The following is a 21,368-nucleotide window of genomic DNA, read 5'->3' on the forward strand; positions in this document are numbered from 1 at the left end:
ATCTTTTTATTTATTTTTGCTTTTATTTATTTATTTGTATAGAAATTTATAGAATTTCCTTCACACTACTGAAACAAAAGCATTTAAAAAGTGCAACGATTTTTATTTTTTTATTTTGGAATAATACAGATTCTAGAAACACATACCTTTTTTAAAATCTTTTTTATTTATTAATTTACTTATTTATTTATAGAATTTCCTTCACGCTACTGAAACAAAAGCATTTAAAATGTGCAAGTATCCTGTCATCTGACATTAATCTAGGTAATTTTTTAATTTAATTTAATTTTTTTTTCCTGTCATCTGACATTGATGTAGGTAATTATTTATTTATTTTTGAATATAAATAATATTAAATATAATAATAATAATAATATAATATTGTGTGTGTGTGTATATAAATAATCTATGCCAGTGCTGGCTTGCTTGCTTATTTATTTATTTATTTATTTACTATTTATTTGCAGAATTTCCTTTACGCTACTGAATCTACACGGCCGTAGAATCTACAAGCCTATATCAAATAAGTCCTGAGTTGTTTGAACTGAATAAAATGGGGAAAAAATAATGTGCGTACTGTGAAATAATGGCGGAAAATCATTTTTTCACTTCACAATTTTTCTGTGTAGTCCCGTTCATGAACAAATGACTCTCATTAACTTTTCGGTGAATCAAAAACATACAGTACAAATACAATTCAAAATGAAATGACTCTTTTGAATCTGTCTTTTAAATGAATCATTAAAAGACTCTGGAGTTACAATTTGAATCAGTCTGACAAATCCTTCGCTGAATAAAAAATAATAATAAAATGTGTTATAATTGCATACATTCTCTCTGTGATTATTATTTGTTAAATATCATAAAAAAGAGAGAGAGTTCGAAACAAATCACACTAAATTAAAATCAGAATTGAAAGCTTGCAGCTGAAAATTACAGTGGAAAATGTGTATCGTTCCCAGGCCCATAATCCAAAGCTCTCATTCAGCCACTGAACAAATCAGAGACGCTTTTAAATCGAATGCGCAATATTTTATTCTTTCTATGAGCTTGTGCTATTGTTCAGCATGCCTTGCATCTTATGAAGTGCAGAACAAGGGCTGCATAATAGTCACTGTCAGACTCTAAGTAATGGTTTGTGTGTGTTAAAGCAGTACGCTCTGTACAGGAAGTTTTATTTCATCACTGGCTTTTTCATGGAAGCCGGCCAGAGCCGAAGCGGGACGGACATGTCCATAACTGCAACCCCACAAATCACAGCGACCCCATTTAAGTTGACTCCTGAGAAACAGCCTCAGTGGGCAAAGGTAGCAGCCTTTAGTATTAATGTAATATTTAAGAAAGTTACGCCTGTTTCCTTCTTTCTCAAACCTGGGTTTCATAAGGCTCGAGTTCTCTTCATCCCCTGAAATGCCTCTTTCCATTCGTGATAGACTCACATGTTATGAATAGCGTGCATTTCTAATATGTGTGTGTGTGGATAGCGTCACTGCTTTGGGAAAGGGGCTAGAGGAGTGTTTCATTATAAACCTGTGCCATTAAAAAGCTGCTGGCGAGATCTGGCTTTTGGCTCCTGCTCAAGCTTTCTTCCTTTTATACATATTTAGTGTGTGTTCTTAAGGACCCCTAAGAGAGACCAGTACACGAGCGCTACGACCTGATAAGAAACGAATTTATCAGCTCGCCGCGCTCTCATTAAGCGTCGTAAATCAGCGCGCGCTGCGAATCGACCTGTCGACGAATTGCATTTGTAATGGAAAAACGTGTATGAATTATAGCGGCAAGATATCACAAAAAGCATTCAGTTGAGACGCAGATGATCACGGGTCAGAGACTCAGTTTGTGCTTTTATTATTTCAATCTGGAGTTCGTCTGAAATGCGCACAAGAGAGGGTGAAGTAAGAGCTAAACTTAGACCGCTCGAAGATGTTTGTTGCACTTTTTTTTTTCCTTTTTGCTCTCAGTCTGTCTTTTTTCCCCGGGTCTGGTTCGGACAGTTGTGAGAAGTTCAAAGGTCACGGAGGTCAGGTGGCGGTGCGTGCAGGTGCTTCTGGGAGTTCGGGGGAGGAAAGGGGGAGCGTGTGCAGGCAGCAGAGCCACAATCACGCAAGCTGCGTGTGGTTTGGCACTGGCAGCCAAGACCTCTCACTCTGCGCGTCTCAGACTTTCTCCCAGGGCTATCCGATCTTTCCTCCATCCTTCCACTCGCTCCGCCGGCTGCTGCCCGCCCCTGACTTCCAACCACACACAAATGGTTTGAATAAAAGACCGGCATGACTGGGCCATGTCTTCTGAAGAAATCCCAAAGAGTAATAGTTTACTTATCCTAAATACCCCCGATTAGACGAATTGAAACATTGTTGTTATGCGGTGGAAACTCAAGGACCCATTGGCCGAGTCTTTTAACCCAGTTCCGGAAAGGACCCACAGCAGTTTTCTGTCATAGGTGAACCACAGGTTCTGGTGAACTTCAAACAAACGCACAAAAACATTCGAAAAGGAACGGCAGCGTCAACAAAACACCTCAATGAAATTCCAAAACATGGATGGCGAAAAAGGCACGAGGTACATAAAACAGATCCGCCCGCAACCGGTCGGCCATGCCTCAGGATCTCGTAATATTTTCCTCCCGTATTTACAGTGCCTTCAGACATATTTTAGCATCCCTTGTTTTCTCAAAGACACGGAATAACCTCTCGGACTGTCACGAACAGCTTAAGTTCTTGGAGGAGGATTAGATAAACCGGAGATCAGCATTTGTCTCTAATAACAAGGCATTATACCTGTTTGTAAGGAAATGCTAAATGTGTTTTGAGGCATTTTGCCTTTATTTACAGGATGTGTGCAGCAGAGACTGGAAAACAGAGGTGGGATCAGGACCTGACCCAGGTCAGGCTTGAACTTGGGTCTCTGAGAGCCAACAGCTCTTCATGTACATGTTCTGAGCCCAATGCAATCACAGACATTTATCCTTTGTTTCTATTTTTATTTCATTTTTAGATAACTTTACCATCTGGATCTAGTGATCTTAATGCGTTGGTCTGCTAGTGTCATAAGCAGCTATTAAAAAGACTAAACATATAAACCAATTTGGAGTAGACGTCACAGTTACATCACTTGCAGCTGTGTGCGCATTGTGGTGGCAGAAAAACACTGGTAACAAGTGGAGGGAAATGGGTAAAATCCATGGAATAAGAGAAAAAATGCAACATAGGCTCACTGGAAATACGAGCCTCTATATACATTTCTGCAAAACTGAAAAAACGTACCTATATGTACGAATCACTGCAGTTTCCAGTTTAAATGTGAGCCTGGACAACAAAACCAGTCATAAGGGTCAATTTGTGACATCTGTTATTATAGGATAATATTTGGCTGAGATACAACTATTTGACAATCTGGAATCTGAGGGTGCAAAATCTAAATACTGAGAAAATCATCTTTAAAGTTGTCCAAATGAAGTTCTTAGCAATGCATGTTACTAATCAAAAATTGCATTTTGATGTATTTATGGTAGGAATTTTGACCCATACAATATATTGTTGGCTGTTGCTACAAATATACCCATGCTACTTAATGACTGGTTTCGTGGTCCTGGGTCACAAATGAACACTAGAGGCAGTAAATCTCCAACAACTTTTATTCTTTTTCAGGCAAAGTATGATTTACAGGAACAGAGTTTTAATTAATAAAATAAATAATTTTCACACAATTACTTTTAAAAACAACTGTAACATACTGTGCGATTTGAAAACTGATATTTTTGAATGTTGTCGTCACATATACAACTTCATATTCATGAGTTTTCTAACTCAGTAGGTTTGCTCGGTAGCTCAAGTGATACAGTGTTGCACTTGTGATGAATAGTTCCGGTACAAACCACGGTTCAAAAAAACAGCTCAAATCCGCATAATGAAGTTAAAATAGCACAGCTGCATCAACGAATGCATTTTTATATCACTTTTGCATTTGTTAAAGGGGTCATCGGATGCCCATTTTCCACAAGTTGATATGATTCTTTAGGGTCTTAATGAAGTTTATAATATACTTTGGTTTAAAATTCTCAATGGTTGTGTAAAACAACACCCTTTTTACCTTGTCAAAATGAGCTCTGCAAAAATCATCCCATTCTGAAGTATTGTTCCTTTAAATGCAAGTGAGCTCTGCTCGGCCCGCCCCTCTCTTCTCTCTGTGGAATGACGAGCCTATTTACTTTAGCTGCTTTTAGCCGCTAAACTTGCTAACTACCACGTTATAAGGAAAGGCGATGACAAAGATTGATTAAAAAAACCCTTATACTCACTTCTGCTGTAAGTGAAGCTGGATCATGAATGATACGCACGAAAATTAAATGAATATATGTAGATCGGGAGCCGCATTCCCTTCACAAACAAATGTAATCCACTGCACCTTCAGCGGCTCAGATGTCGGGAGTAAATGACGACCACTATGTAATATTTTATTATTTTATTTTTTTCTCAAATTCATTTTTTTTTTTACCAAATTCTGGGCTTTCCATTAATTTTACAGATTTCATTTTAATGGCTTCATTAAATTTTAATAATTTGACATTCTGTTTAAAAAAATAATAATAATTTTATTTATTTATTTATTTTTCCTTCCAGAAATACTGTTATGTATTTATCTTTTTCTCATAAATAAATTCTGGTAAATTTTTCTGGTAAATATTTCTTGAAAAATAATTTGTAATAATAAGTTTAGTAGTGGTACTGTCATTACATTAAGTAATATATTTCTGTCACAGTTTCCTCAAGTTAAACCAGATTTTTATTTTGACGGGTTGCTGTGAAGACCTTTAAGTTTTTGTTTGTATATGATATGACGATAGTCTTTCTCAAAAGAAACAGTAAAATGCTCATGAAGTGACTCTTTCAGAGAAGTTCTAGAGATTATGTTTATGTGTTCATATACTCCTATAGTGAGGTGTCAGAGGCTCAAAACACTGTGAGCGCCACGCGTGCTTCAGTGTGTGTAGTAAACGAAACCGCTCGTCTGCGCCATTTATTCACACAGAGATACGCAAAACTTGCAGGATTCATATTTAAAGGGATCATCGGATGCCCATTTTCCACAAGTTGATATGGTTCTTAAGGGTCTTAATGAAAATTCTATAATATACTTTGGTCAAAAATTCTCAATGGTAGTGTAAAACAACACCCTTTTTTCCTTGCCAAAATGAGCTCTGCAAAAATCATCCCATTCTGAGGGATTGTTCCTTTAAATGCAAATGAGCTCTGCTCGCCCCGCCCCTCTCTTCTCACTGTGGAGTGACGAGCCTGTTTACTTTAGCTGCATTTAGCGTGTTTAGCTGTGAACCTTGCTAACTAGCACGTTATTAGGAAAGGTGATTGCAGAGATTCATTAAAAAAAACTTATACTCACTTCTGCTGTAAGTGAAGCTGGATCATGAATGATTTGCGCGAACATTTTGCGCATTTATGTAGATCAGGAGGCGCATTCCCTTCACAAACAACCGTAATCCACTGCATCTTCAGCGGCTCAGATGTCAGGAGTAAATGACGACCACTTTGTTCATTATTACATCCAGCAACACAACACCTCAATCGCTTAATCTGAGATATTCTTTTTTAAATTAACATCCCTGCTCCAGCATCAAAACAATGTAGGTCGGACTGTTACAGCTGATGTAAAGCGGTTCTGAGGTAAGACGCTCATGTCAATCAACTATCGTGGGAGCAGCCTTGTCGGTGTAGGCATCTGAGAGTGGCTCCATGTGAAAAAGGGGATATTATTTTTACAGATTAATTAAAAACCACTGCATGGATTTTTTCATTAGGGTAGATGTGTACATACACTCCCAACACACATGAATGTTCAAACAGCATATAAAAGTGAACTTTGCATCCGGTGACGCCTTTAAATAACATAGTGGGCAGCGTGCCGACATACAGCGCCGTTGCGCTCCGGGCGTCCCATGTTCAAATCCTGACTCAAGGACCTTTCCTGAACCCACCCCCCTCTCTCTACCACTTCACGTCCTGTCAATTCTCTTTTGTCCTGTCACAGAAAAGATGAATGAAAATGCCCAAAAAAAGAAACTAATTTTGATTTAAGTGTACTGACCTAGTTCAGATTTTTTCATCCAAAACTGGGCAAACTCCATGACATTCTGTGTTTTACAGTAAATTCCATTTTAATGACTGGATTCCGTGATTCCGTCCGAGTTTTTCGTATCGCCCTAAAAACCTTACCTAACCCAAATTTGTAAACAGTAATGTAGGTGGCTTTTTCTAATGGGCAACATTCTCATTTAAGAAATTGCGGCTGCCACATACTTTGAATAAATCCATTAACTTCAAGATTTCCCATGACTTCTCCTTCTAGAAAACATTTGACACTACGTTGTTTGATTTATCTACCGCTATTTGCGTACAACAGTCGTCACATTACCAAGACAGGCCAAGATCCATACCAAATGACCACGCTAATACATCCAGCCATTCTGGAATTCTCTTTTCAAGAATACCCATCTCCCATCTGCACAGCTGCAGATGCCGCAGACAAGAGGTCATTTTCTCCCCAATCAAGGTGATTGAGGCTCTATTTCCAGACAGCAGTGCTTTGAACTCTGGATGCCATGGCTCGAGGGCACGCTCTGCTGCTGCGCTCAGCCAGCTAGACACTCTCGTTTAGGTGCGTTTGGCTGCCAAGGCTGAAGCTGGAAATAATGCAACAACGCACCTCACGTATTTAAACGGAGAGCGGCTGGAAAGCGCACCTGGATACAGCACATGTCGTCAAGACCTGGCAAAGCTCACATGCATATTGGGCCCTTCTGTGCCATTAACCACATTATCCATCTCCAGAGACATGAAGGCATTTGAATTCCTTCTTTGCATGAAGGTCCACAGGCTGTTTAGAGGTCATCATCTGAAAGAATTACATCACCTGGGAAACACTTTAAATACTTTTTTTTCCCCCCACATTGTTGTCACAGTGCAGGCCATTACTAGAGAATATAAAGAATGCAAAGCCTCTTATAGTGAAGTTTCAAGTCAAAAGACCTTGGAATCGGTGGATATATTCAAATATATATTAGATAAATATTTTTATAATAATATCTGATGATATATAGATAAGAAGCCTGTTTTCACCTCAGTTGATCACCTAATCATATATGTGATTTTTTTCTGCCATTCTATATATCACAATGGCTATTTTATATCTCATAAATGGCGTTGAAACAATTTTCAATCAGTAATTGATAATAAATTTTACAGATGAAGATTTTTTTTTACAACTTTAAAAAAATTTTTTTGCAGTGCATCTCACAAATGCAAATTTATGCATCACTACATAGATAACTTCTAATTTTGCAATTGCGTTTTTAATTTTGAGGCAAAAATATAGTTACCTTTCTAATGGGTGAATTTTTTTTGAAAATTACCAGTCAAAATGTTTTTAAACTTAAAAGTTTTTTAATGTTTTTTTTTAATAATTCTCTTATGCTTACCAAGCCTGTATTTATTAGATTCAAAATACCGCAAAACCAGTAAAACTGTGAAATATTTTTCTATTTAAAATAACTGCTTTCTATTTGAATATATTTTCAAATGTAATTTATTTCTGTGATCAAAACTGAATTTTCAGCATCATTACTTCAGTCTTCAGTGGATTATATTAAAGACTTTTCATTGCATTTCGTCTTCGTGTTGCGCCTTTACTCTTACGTACTGTGACATATTTAAAACAGAGATGGAACACTTTTATTTAGCAAGGATGCTTTAAATTGATCATTTATAATGTTAAAAAAGATTTCTATTTCAGATAAATGCTGTTCTTCTGAACTTTCTATTCTTCAAAGAAACCTGAAAAAAATCTACTCAGGTGTTTTCAACATAATAATATGAATAAATGTTTAATAAATGTTAATAAAAAGCAGCAAATCAGAATATTAGAATGATTTCTGAAGGATCACGTGACTGGAGAAATGATGCTAGAAATTCAGCTTTGAAATCACAAGAATAAATTACATTTTAAAATATATTTAAATATTATTTTAAATAGCAAAAATAGTTATTTTAAATAACAAGAAATTTTCTAAATTTGTGCAGGCTTGCTGAGCAGAAGAGACTAATTTAAAAAAAAAACTTTTGACTGGTAGTGTATTTTCCTAATGTCACGCCTCGTAAAATTGAAACACAAAATGTGAATTTGAGCAATACAACTCACACTCTTTCAACACTCTTCTCAGTTATACTAAGCAAATCAAAAGAAATCAAATCCCATTAGTTCCTAATAAAAACAAAACTTTCACTGCGCACAATTTCAAGTAATAATACTGACTAATCATCTGTTTTACAAGCACTCTGTCCTTAAATCTGTGTAAACATGCGTGAGATGGACACAACAGCTGTAGCGGCACCTTACTAAAGTTTATCAATGCTTTAGTAAATATTGTAAGTCATACATGATGAAAGTTTCCATCGGGGTGGTTTTTCATTACCACTATGACAGTGGAAATAAATAGTGATCACACACTATGAAATCCATTTGAGCAGGACGCCCACAGTCAAAATGATTTGAAAAATTGCAACACATTTCATCTTACAGAAGCTAGTGTACAAGCCAAAACCATCTCAGAATCTGTCAGGAGTATCACCTAAGGTTCTCCCCATCGGTTTAACTCTCTGACCCATCAAGACTGTCGCTTCACCTGAGCCAGACTAAAATGATTCTATTAAACACATTCAAAGACCCCTCCAGAGCCTGATTGAGAGAGCCCTTTGCATGCCTTAATTTCCTCGAGGGGAAGCGGGGCTTAAAGTCCCGGCAGACGCAGACTGATTTTCCACTGTTTTAATGAGAATGACAGAGAGAGGGGAGACCACGAAAGGGGTATTTATAGAAACAGCTGGAATGTGAAGGGCTAATTGTGCTTAGTCTATTGCTCCCTGCATAGTCTGTTCACCATTACAGTGTTTTTCAACAGTAAACGTCGAGAGGAGAGATACACCACTGGAAGAAAGGTATCTGAGTTTCCTGACCTATTTTCACCCACACTGGCAAAGAAAAAAAAACCTACATCTGGTCTAGAGGTATATTTCTTGCTTTACATGTGGGTGGTTATGGGTTCAGAACTTACTCAACTGACAAATTTAGGGCCAGGTTAAATATCACTATTCTGATTCATCGTTTCAATATTGACTCCTAAATCCCAACATTGATTGTTTACTTTTGAGCACAGTGCATCCTGCTACTGAATCACCACTGCTGAATCTACAGCTCCTCAAGAAAACAAGATATTTTTAGTCCAAACTGAATGAGTTATGCATTTCGAAGAAGTATCAAGAAAACATGCTTTTGCGTGCTGCACACAACATAAAGGGTGGGCAATGTAGTGCGATTCAAGAACAAATGACTCTTATAAACCATTTGTTTTTAGTGAATCAAAAACATACAGTGCAACCAGTGTAGTCCAAGTCACAAAAAAACAAATCCTTTCAGTCAGTGCTTTTATTGTATTAGATATTAAACAGATTCTGAATTAGTCTGAAACTGTGAGAGCTGTTATCGACATAAACTTCAATTATTCTAGTAATTCAATATTTTTATATTACTGGAATATTTCTTTTTCTGCATATACATTTATGCATTTGGCAGATGCTTTTATCCAAAGCGAGTTACACTGTATTCAATAGGGCTGGGCAAAAAATATCAATTTCTTGATTTTAATTGATTCTCATTTTTTATGGGAAGCGATAAATCCCAAGAATCGATTAGTCTAGCCTGTTTTCAGTTAATGAACGGAATATTGTAGCACACCTCCCATCCAATGAATCGCAATAAGCTTTGTGCTTTGTTACTTTTGATATGAAACAGATGAAAGTCTCAGATTTCAAATTCTGTCAATTTTGTTACAATGAAATGACAGATTGCTGTAGCACCTCAATTCAAGAGAAGCGGCAGTGCAATGAAATCAACATGAATCGATTTTTAACAATCATCAATTGCATTTTGTCTGTGTCAAGTAATCGGCAAAATACCGGAAATGGCGCATTCCACATATTGAACCTATTTAAAAATCATAATAAAATATAATGCTATTAAGAATTCACAAACACTATGATTCATTGAAATAAATGTATGTGATGTTTAATAGGTTATATATATACGCTTGAATTATTTACATGCGTGTAGCTTACGTACGTGCATCTCAGAGCGGCTTCGTTCACAGTAAATGACAAATCTAAACAAAAATATTTTTTTGTAATTAATTAATCAAATTAATTGCATATTAATCGCATTTACCTGAATAATTACCCACAAAAGATCATTTAAACTCCACCTCTGCATGTTGTTGTGAGTTCGGGTTTATTATAATGTTCATCTGGGAACGCAACTTGTGCTATTTCATCAGATTTGTAAGGTAAATCATTTATAAACCTACCCAAACAGAGGAAAATACATCAATATCTTTCTCAATATGCTAACTGTTCATCGCAATTTCAAAATAAATGTTTATTCCCTCACTCTGCGTTTACAAGTTTTGATGTCCACATATTCAAGAAATTACAGTGGCTATGGCTTTTCTATCATGAAGAAATGGGCAAATATTAAAGATTAAGTGGATATTTGAATTAAATGTTGTTGGGTCTATATTAAACATGGATTAGATTGTGCAGTAAAGTGTAAAAACAATCATCAGGCCACTGGCGGCTACATTTGTTATAATGTGTAATGTACATTAGCTCTATTGTTTACAATACATTATGTATTTTAACAGTTTTGTTCAATAAAACCATATGATTACTTGCTTTTGATTCTTTATTTGAACTAATTATTATTGCCTCATTGCTATTATATATGTATTTTAAGTCCTACTGTTCACTTAGGTCTATTTTTATTGCTACAATTTTTTAAAATTATCCGACTACTCGATTAATCGTCAGAATAATCGACAGACTACTCAATTACCAAAATATTCATTAGTGACAGCCCTTGAATGAACATCCGAAGGTATGTTAAAAGAAAGAGTACAACTTTTCAAGATCCGTATCCCATCTCATGAAATCACTCAATGAGTGTTTCAACCGTGCAAAGACCTCAATATAACAGCTTGTAAACAATATCAGGTAATGTCACATTTACCTAAAAAAACATAATCGATGACCAAGGAATTCAGACGAATCGAATCAAATGGGGAATTGAATCAAATCACAAGCATGTCAATCAGAATCTAACTGAATCATGAAATTTGTGTCAAAACCTAGCCCTTGTATTCAAGGTACACATTTGACCAGTTCTTGCTTTTCTGATAATCGAACCCATGACCTTGGTGTTGCTAGCGTCATGCTCTACTTTCACAGGAAGTAAACAGTAGGTAGTGTTTTTATGAAAGTGGTTTATTTTGGAACTAAGTTAATGAGTGAGTCATTGAATCATTGACTCGTTCAAACACATTGATTTATGCAGGAACAACTTACATGCCTTCATGAGTGAGTCATGGAATTATTCACTCAACCGATTCATTCAAAAACATTGATTCATGTAAATATGCATTGCTCAGAGAGTTGCAATGGCTTTGTTTGGAACAAATTTCAATGGCAGAGCAAAAACAAACCAAGTAACTGGCAATATTATGTCTAAAACATAAAATTTCCTTAACAATAACATGTTTATCCGACGGTTATATAAAATCAAAATATGGGTGTCAATGGAAAACCAAAGGGAAAACCATGCTCCAATTCAACATCCACAGTTTTTCTAGAAATAGTTAAATCAGTTGCAGTGTACAGTGTTATGTTTTCTGTTTGTTGTCACTAAGCACAATCTGATTTCAGTTGTTATTCGTGTGTAAGGGTCATATGGGTTTAAACTCTATCAGGAGAACCTGGATGCAGAGATGATGCCTTCTCGCCCGGAAGGGTATAAAGAAAAAAACATCTCCACATGATTGCACTTTAAAGCGTAGATGTAATCCTTTGCAATATGAACCAGGCAATACATACTCACTCCAATTAAATATATTAAGCCAGACAATGCGGAGCAATCAGTTGATCTCCAATGTATACATCAGAGCAAAGATTGACATGGAAAAAGCGCGTCGGAAAATTTGATGCCACGGAACATGCGCACACGCAGCCTCGTGTCACTTTGCATGCGACAGACGTTCGCTCGCAGCCTACATCTGTGCAGCACTCAACCACGCTACGCACAAGGCCAAACACCCAGCAGTCTTTTGTTTGCATTTCTCAATGATGACAGTACACTGACCTGATGTGAGGGAAGGCCAGACTTTAAATAGCACATCTGCACATTACCACGTGCAGCGGTCTGGTGCGAAAGGTGCCGTTACCCTTCCCTCAAAGCTGTGAAGAAGTTTACAGTCAACAGATTATTTATTTCAAAGACTGTTTCTACCCAAACAGACTGTTATCTAAAAAAACTGGACAAACTGTTTAGCAAACAATATACAGACAAGCACCTGTTAACTCCCGCTTAAACTCTTTCTCACATTAAACTCAGCTGTGCATTAAAACTCCCTAACTGTGATGAAGGAAAATCATGTTACATCTTCAACTAAGAGCAAGTGCAATTCAAGTGTGCCTCAAAAATGGTCAGTCAAAAAAACAAACAAATAAATCAGAATAACTTTCAGTCAATAAACCCCCTATGATATAATACTTGATAAAATGTCATTTGACTATTAACAACTAGTTAGTTATTATATCTATCTATAAACCGTAAATATATAAGTATTGTAACATATGTATTATGGCCTATTAACAACAAAAATGAAATTGCCGTTTTGAATCAGTACGATTTTAACATTTTTAAAAATGCGCATCAAGGCTGCATTTATTTGATCAAAAATACAGAAAAAACATTAATATTGTGAAATATTATTGCCATTTAAAATAACAGTATTCTATTTTAATACACTTCAAAATGTAATTTATTTCTGTGATGCAAAGCTGAATTTTCATCAGCAATTACTCCAGTCTTCAATGTCACATAATCCTTCCGAAATCATTCTAATATGCTGATTTATTATCAATGTTGAAAACAGTTGTGCTGCTTAATATTTTTTTTTATTTTATTTTATTTTACTTTTTGAACCTGTGGTACTTTTTTCAGGATTCTTTGATAAATAAAAAGGTAAAAAGAACTGCATTTATTTAAAATAGAAATCTTTTGTAACAATATACACTACCGTGTTTGGGGTCATTTTTTTCTTTTCTTTTTTTTTTTTTAAAGAAATGTATAGTTTTATCCAGCAAGAATCTGTTAAATTGTAAAAAAAAAAAAAAAAGTGATACTAAAGACCTATATTGTTAGTAAAGTTTTTTATTATGAATAAATGCTGTTCTTTTAAACTTTTTACTCAGCTCTCAGAGGACGTGGCACCTTGACACACTCTTTCTGGCTTCTCATGATATCCCGACAATAAAATTGGAACGTGTTGTACTTTTTTAAGGCTTCTCATATAAGGAAAATGAATATACATTGCCGTGCAATTGGATCAATAAGATTTTTAATGTTTTTAAAGATGTTCATTAAGGCAAAAATACAGAAAAAAAACAGTAATATTGTGAAATATTATTGCCATTTAAAATAACAGTACTCTATTTTAATATACTTTAAAATTGTATTTATTTCTGTGATGCAAAGCTGAATTTTCAGCATCCTTACTCCAGTCTTCAGTGTCACATAATCCTTCCGAAATCATTCTAATATGCTGATTTAATATCAATGTTAAAAACAGTTGTGCTGCTTAATTTTTATTTTATTTTATTTTATTTTATTTTATAGAACCTATATTATTTTTCAAGATTCTTTGACGAATGACGAGTTTAAAAGAACAGCATTTATTTAAAATAGAAATCTTTCGTAACAATATACACAACCGTTCAAACGTTTGGGGTCAGTATTTATTTTTTTTTAAGAAATGAATTGTTTTATTCAGCAAGGATTTGTTAAATTAATAAAATATAAGATAGTAAAGATTTTGATTATAAATAAATGCTGTTTTTTTTTTCACTTTTAAGTCAGATCTGAGAGGAAGTGGCACCTCAACACACTCTTTCTGGGTTCTCATGATATCCCTAAAGTAAAATGGAACGTGTTGTACTTTTTTTAAAGGCTTCTCATATAATTTCTAATGAGAATAATCAAAAACAAATGCAGACCATATTTTTATAGTATGAAATGATTGCATAGCAATTTTTAATGACTCCTTTCTCAGATTTCTTTTTCCTTTCTCTCTCCTCTAGCGTTTCTATGTGCATTTCGACACAGACGGCCAAGAAAAACAGGGACAGAACAGGTTAAGAGCTCGTCTGGTTGTCTGGCAGACAGCGGCAGTATTCTCACTGGTAGGGGGTCAAATCCTGGTAAAAAGCTTTAAAAATAACCGAAGAAGAACTGAAACATAACTGAAGCTTCGACACCTTGTGATCACCTATAGTCATTGCTTGCAACAACTCCAAACCCAGATTGCATGCTGGATTGATTAGAATAAATTTTACAGGCCAATCATATCATAAAACAATAATGTTTCTCTGGCCACTGAGCAGGAAACAGATATAGTGCCGATTATTAATATCATTTGTTTCGTTGTGCCACTCATTTTAGATCAGCATTTATTCTCAGTATAATTCGTTTGACTTGAGCGATTCAGGTCAACCGTTACAAAGAGATCCACTGCCCAAAAATATCTCAGAGGGGTTCAGTGGGTTCTTTTTCACTTGCGAAGAAACACCATGAACTGTACAGACTAAATTAGAATAGCTGTAGAGTGTTATTCAATGAAAACTAGAAGCAAACATGACAGAGAGTTACTTTCTGCAGTTCATCAATTTTGTGTAATGAAGTGCAGAAGGGTAGCAGACAAATAGGCATCCATGTCCATGGGACATTCTTTTTCAACATAATGATTATAGATTAAATGTATGTTTAAAATTTATACATAATGGAAACTTATGTATAATGCAAAGAAAAATTTGCTGTAAAATTACTCACCCTCATCCAAGATGTTTAAATTTAGCATTACATCACTTGCTCACAAATAGATCCTTTGTAGTGAATGGGTGCCGTCAGAATGAGAGTCCAAACAGCTGATAAAAACATCACGATAATCCACACTAATCCAGTCCATTCTGTGACATGAAAAGCTCAGTTTTTGTAAGAAACAAATCCATAAATAAGACATTTTTAACTTCAAACTATTACTTCTGGCTAAAATATGAATCTTCTATCCGTGTATTTGTGGTTTATTGTGATATTTTTTATCAGCTGTTCAGACTCTCATTCTGACGGCACCCATTCACTGCAGAGTATTCACTGGTGAGTAAATGATATAATGCTTAATTTCTCCAAATCTGTTTTCAACTACATCTTGGATGGCCTGAGGGTGAGTACATTTTCAGCAATTTTCCAAATTAGCATTTGTCCCAATAAAAATGATACCTTTCTGAGATACAACAATTTGAAAATCTGGAATCTGAGGGTGCAAAAAAATCAAAATATTTAGAAAATCACCTTTAAAATTGTCCAAATGAAGTTCTTAGAAATGCATATCACTAATCAAAAACATGATCTTTATTTAATATCCTAATGATTTTTGGCATAAAAAAAAGCCAAATAATTTTGACCCATACAATGTATTTTTGGCTATTGCTACAAATATACCCGTGCGACTTAAGACTGGTGTTGTGGTTCAGGGTCACATACATATTTAATTGTTTGAAACATTGAAACACAAAATCAACGTTTTGTTGATAGTCCTGTACTTCTTGTATTAGGTCTTGAGTAACATTCAGTGTGCGTCAAAAATTGCACAACTAGACTTTCTTGCGTAGCTAACTGTGTTTCACACACTCGTAGAGTTCTGATAATTATATTTTATTTTCCTTCTCTCCACCTGTACGGTTTCTGCTGCCAAAGAGGGACAAGAGTGAGACAAGCGACCACCAAAACTCAGTGCTCACTCATCGAAATGCTGACTAAAACGGCAGTGTCATGCCCCCAGGGCTCACTGAGAAGCCAAAAGAAACACACAGAGAATGACGTCATCAAGAGAGAGGAATTGCTGCGGTGAAGCTGAGAAAGGCAGCAGAACTGGCCTGTGCTGCCCGTGTTATTCAATCCACTTCCTCCTCTATTCAGCTGTGTAGGCCATTAGCAGAGCTATGCATGGGAACTAAGGGCCTGCCAGACAAGTGCTCCTAGCGTCAGGCTACATTTCCTGGGGCTCTGACAGGCAGACCCATAGAATGAGAGGGTGACTGGATAGAAATAAACTCTCCATATGACCTCCATATGAAAGGTGCATTAAAATCCAAAGTTCTGCTGAATAGGTACAGGGAGTGTTACTTTTAAAAGTAACACACTCTGAGAAAAGTCTGTAAAAATAGGGCTCGATGTACTGTGCTGATATTAAAATAGGGCTCGATGTACTGCATTATGTATTTTCCATATTGATTATCCACAGGTGATTTGCATTGTGTTTTAGTCCATTGTTGATAATGTCCTGGCATATTACCAGTACCTTTTCTATACAAGGGATTTTACACTATTATTATAACAAGTAACTAATTATGTTGCAATGCTGCATTTAATAGAAATAATAGAAGCTTGACTTACAGGATTGTTTTTACATTGGAAGAGCTGTGGAGGGGGGTAAATCTGTGTTATCACCCCAACATAGTTTGCATGCAATGACAAAAGGGTTATACCATGCAAAACAAGTCATAATATTGGCAAAGTTTATGATGGCAGTACGAGGGCAGAGCCAGTCCACCGCTGTGCACAACAGGCATCTGAGGCAAGACATAAATTCAGTTGTGTTATGTTGTTGGCTACAAATAATACATAAAATTAGATTCTAAATAGTTAAATTGCTGTTTTTCTGAAACTATGCATTGCATTGCTTTATTGATTGTGCTGGATTCCCTGAATGTGCATGTAAGCATTTTCAAATCAAATGAAATTAGACCTAGACCCATATTTGGTGGCCTTTGTTGCACAGTAGATGTAAAAATCAATAGTGTTGTCCATCACTGGAAAGTGTTAGTCATTACTATATCACGAAAAATGAAAATTACCCCATGATTTACTCGCCCTCAAGCCATCTTGGGTGTATAAGATTTACTTCTTTCACATGAATACAATCAGAGTTATATTAAAAATATAATGTCTTTATAATGGCAGTGAATGGTTGTTCAGATTTTGAAGTCCAATAAAGTGCATCCATCCATCATAAAAAGTGCTCCATGTGGCTCCAGGGGTTAATGAAGGCCTTCTGAAGTGAATCGATGCGTTTGTGTAATAATAATATCCATATTTAAAACGTTATTAAACTGTAATCACTAGCTTCCGTTAGTAGATGACATAGGACGTAGACGTAGCGTAAGCTACGGTGAGAATATGCTTATTTTCAGAGAACCAAGTTTTGTTTACAGCAAAATAAAACCTTATATCGAAAGCCTCCGTCATTTTTCTTTACAAACCCCCGTTTTGTACTTCTACTGTAATTTTTGTACGTCATGTACTGAAACGCCACTTTGTCATAACACACGTACGACAGTTAGCGGAAGCTAGAGATTACGGTTAAATAAAGTTTTAAATATGCATATTCTTATTACACAAATGCATCACTTCAATTCAGAAGGCCTTTATTAACCCTCTGGAGTGTGGAGCACTTTTTATGATAGATGGATGCACTTTATTGGACTTTAAAATCTCAACACCCATTCACTGCCATTATAAAGCCATATTTTTAATTTGGTCTAACTTTGCAGACACTGCCATTTGCTTGCAGGTTGGGATCTATTCGTTGTTAAAACATACAAAGATATTGTAACTTACATTTAATGGTAAATTATTGTAGAAATAGTTCACCCAAAAATGAAATGGTGTAATTTATTTTCCCTCATGTCGTTCCAAACCTGCAATAGTTTTTTATTCTGCGGAACAAAAAGATATTTCAAACACTTTTGATTACCACTTAATTTTAAAAAAAAGTCTTCCCAAATTAGAATGACAGAAAATCAGATCAAACTAGCGGCTGAAATGCATTTGAAAGGCAAGACACTTGATATCTTCACCATTCTCTAACAGAGAACTTTCTCCTTCCACTATTAACATGGTCTATCCAGCCAACACAATCAAACCATGGTCCAAACGGTACAGTTTTTCTTCTCACTCAAACCATAGTTGTGGCTTCAAGGCAAGCACGCTAGATGATCGAGATATTCCGCTGCGAAAGAACATCTCAGCATCAAAAAATAGAGCGGATAACTACAAAAACACTGCAAAAATGCATGACCGATTTGAGGCAGTCAAAGAATTTAAGAATGCCCTACATGACGACTCGTTTTCCTCACTCTCGCTCCACAGACCACCACCATTCCTGAGCCCGCCACCCGTGGCCTGCGGTTATTCAACGTCCGCTGTTTTTCTCTGTTTACTGAATATGCACAGCTAGCTTCTCCGCCTGGTCAGAAGGGTCTAGGTGAAAGAGACCACCATGAGCCCCACATTGTGTTGACTCAGTTGCCTTGCCTCAGGCGCGACAACATCCCCTGAGGAGAGTGACAGTTCTGGAGATTTTAGACCCTCTTCCCTGATCCCTCACTCCTGTCAGGGGTCACCGCTTTCCAGGCCCAAAGCTTAGTCTGTTCCCCTCCCTTACTTGTAAACCAGTTTAATCTACCTCATTGTTTGTCTGAAGACCTTCTCGCCCTCCCCAGAGTTCAGTTCACCCATCAAAACATCATCAGACTGCCACGTCGCTTCTTGACATCTTCATCCATTGGTTGCTCCGAGGTAAATCTTGATAGAAAATAAAATCTGAAATCGGATGCAATTCAAGGTCAGTAAAAGTGTTATTCTAGCATCGCTAGGACACTACTAGAGTTTTAGTTAGAAAACAAGCATAATAGCATATAATAGAATGTTTCTTAAATCCAGCTCCAGATCGGCAACTGTATTTCAGCAGCCCTTTTAGTCTGTTAGTTTATTCAAGTCTAGATATCGTGACTCAGGCTAGGTGGAGCGTGGTGTGAAGCGTGCCACCAAACATCAGGACCGACATCTGCGGGTTAGGAAGCGTCAGGTTAATGCCGAGCGCCTCCTACGTCTTCCCGCTCACACAGAGCACAATTCCAAAAGTTGAGACAGATCCCATAACACTCTCCAGACGGCAATTGAGGGAACCCAAATGGGAACAGTCAAAGGCTACTGGCTGGCCATCGTGTTGACGCACCCTCATCTACATGGATTCCAGGCAAAACTGTTTACTGGCCTAGATGGATTGGATGAGTGCCGATAATTTGTCTAATTTAAGCCACTGGATTTGTCATCCTTAAGCCTTTTGGACTTTCCTTTCATTCTAGCTATAATTGGTGGTGTGTCTCGAGCATTTTGTTTTTAAGGTGCGTTTTAATGTATCAAACAATTCTAAAATTCACTACTTTGTCGTATGTTACCCTGAACTACAAAACCAGTTTTAAAGGGATAGTTCACCCAAAAATGACAATTTGATGTTCATCTGCTTACCCCCAGGGCATCCAAGATGTAGGTGACTTTGTTTCTTCAGTAGAACACAAACAAAGATTTTTAACTCAAACCTTTGCAGTCTGTCAGTCATATAATGGCAGTCGGATCCATGGCTTTAAGAGTCAAAAAAAAAACATACACAGTCAAAACCAAATTAAACCCTGCGGCTTGTGGCGATACATTAAGGTGTTAAAACATGAAACAATCGGTCTGTGCAAGAAACTGAACAGTATTTATATAATTTTTTACCTCGGATCCACCGCAAAGTCCAGCTGACCTGAGCGCACTCACAACAACCGGCGTGTGACGCGTCAACATGCTCTGACATAGTAGACGCATACGCGGAAGCTATCTGTCATGTGTATACATCACTCATCATTTACACAGTGAGATTGTGGGTATGACGGCTACTCAAAATGGTATTTACTTGTGCTTATCCTGATTGTTGCAATTGTTTAAAAACTAAAAGATTAGGTTTGCTTGCGCAAACTCATCTAGGAGTGTTGACTTTCCACCGACTCCCAACTTTTGAGCCTGATCACCTATGCCAGAGCACGTTGACGCGTCACACGGCAGCTGTTGTAAACGCGCTCAGGACAGTTAGACATTGCGGTGGATCAGAGGTAAAAAATTATAGAAATACTGTTCTTCCATGACAACTCTCGCAAGATTTTAGCATGGTAATATATTTGGTCTTGGCGGAATAGATCTGCTACGCTGCTGCTGAATTGCTGCTGCTGTTGGTTATTGCTGCTGCTGCTGCACAATAGCATACAAAATAACCCATAGCAGATCTATACAGGTGGAGCTGGGGAAGGTGAAGGGTTTCAGAGCAACTCAAAGTGTGCTGCTGCGAAAGGCTCAAGTGAATGTCAACCAGCCATTTAAAGGTAAAGGTTCAAACTCATTGGCTGCGTACGCAACATGAACCAATCAGCTTGTGCCAAGTGGTATAAGGCTGTGAATATCATCAGTTACATTAACACCCGTCAGCCTGCGCCATCTAGAGTTTCATGAAAGAACTATGCATTTCAGTTTCTTGCACAGACCGATTGTTTTGTGTCTTAACACCTCAATGTATCTTTACGAGCCACAGGGTTTAATTTGGGTTTGTCTGTGTATGTTTTTTTGACTATCAAACGGTGGATCCCATTGACTGCCGTTATGACTGACAGACTGCAACGGTTTGAGTTAAAAAACTTTGTTTGTGTTCCACTGTAAAAAACAAAGTCACCTACATCTTGGATGTCCTGGGGGTAAGCAGATACACATAACATTTTCATTTTTCGGTGAACTATCCCTTTAAGCAGCATGGGTATATTTGTAGCAATAGCTACAGAATTACATTGTATGGGTCAAAATGATTAATTTTTCTTTTATGCCAAAAATCATTAGGACATTAAGTAAAGATCATGTTCCATGAAGATATTTTATTAAATTTCCTACTGTAATTATATCAAAACGTAATTTTTTGTTACTAATATGCATTGCTAAGAACTTCACTTGGACAACTTTATAGGCGATTTCTTCAATATTTAGATTTTTTGCACCCTCAGATTACAGATTTTCAAATAGTTGTATCTCAACCTAATATTTGCCTGTCTTAACAAACCATACATCAATAGAAAGCTTATTAATTCAGTAATGTATACATTTCAGCTTCAAAAGAATCAACCCTTATGACTGGTTTTGTGGTCCAGGGTCACATATTATATGGGTGAGTCATTTGATTTAGGCTCTTATATCTTATAAATAATTATTGCTTTTTCTAATGCATGCCTGGTGTGTCAGTTTTGACATCTACCACATCCAGAATGATTACA

Source organism: Labeo rohita, chromosome 12 (genome assembly GCF_022985175.1).
Source record: "Labeo rohita strain BAU-BD-2019 chromosome 12, IGBB_LRoh.1.0, whole genome shotgun sequence".
Taxonomy (NCBI): Eukaryota; Metazoa; Chordata; class Actinopteri; order Cypriniformes; family Cyprinidae; genus Labeo; species Labeo rohita.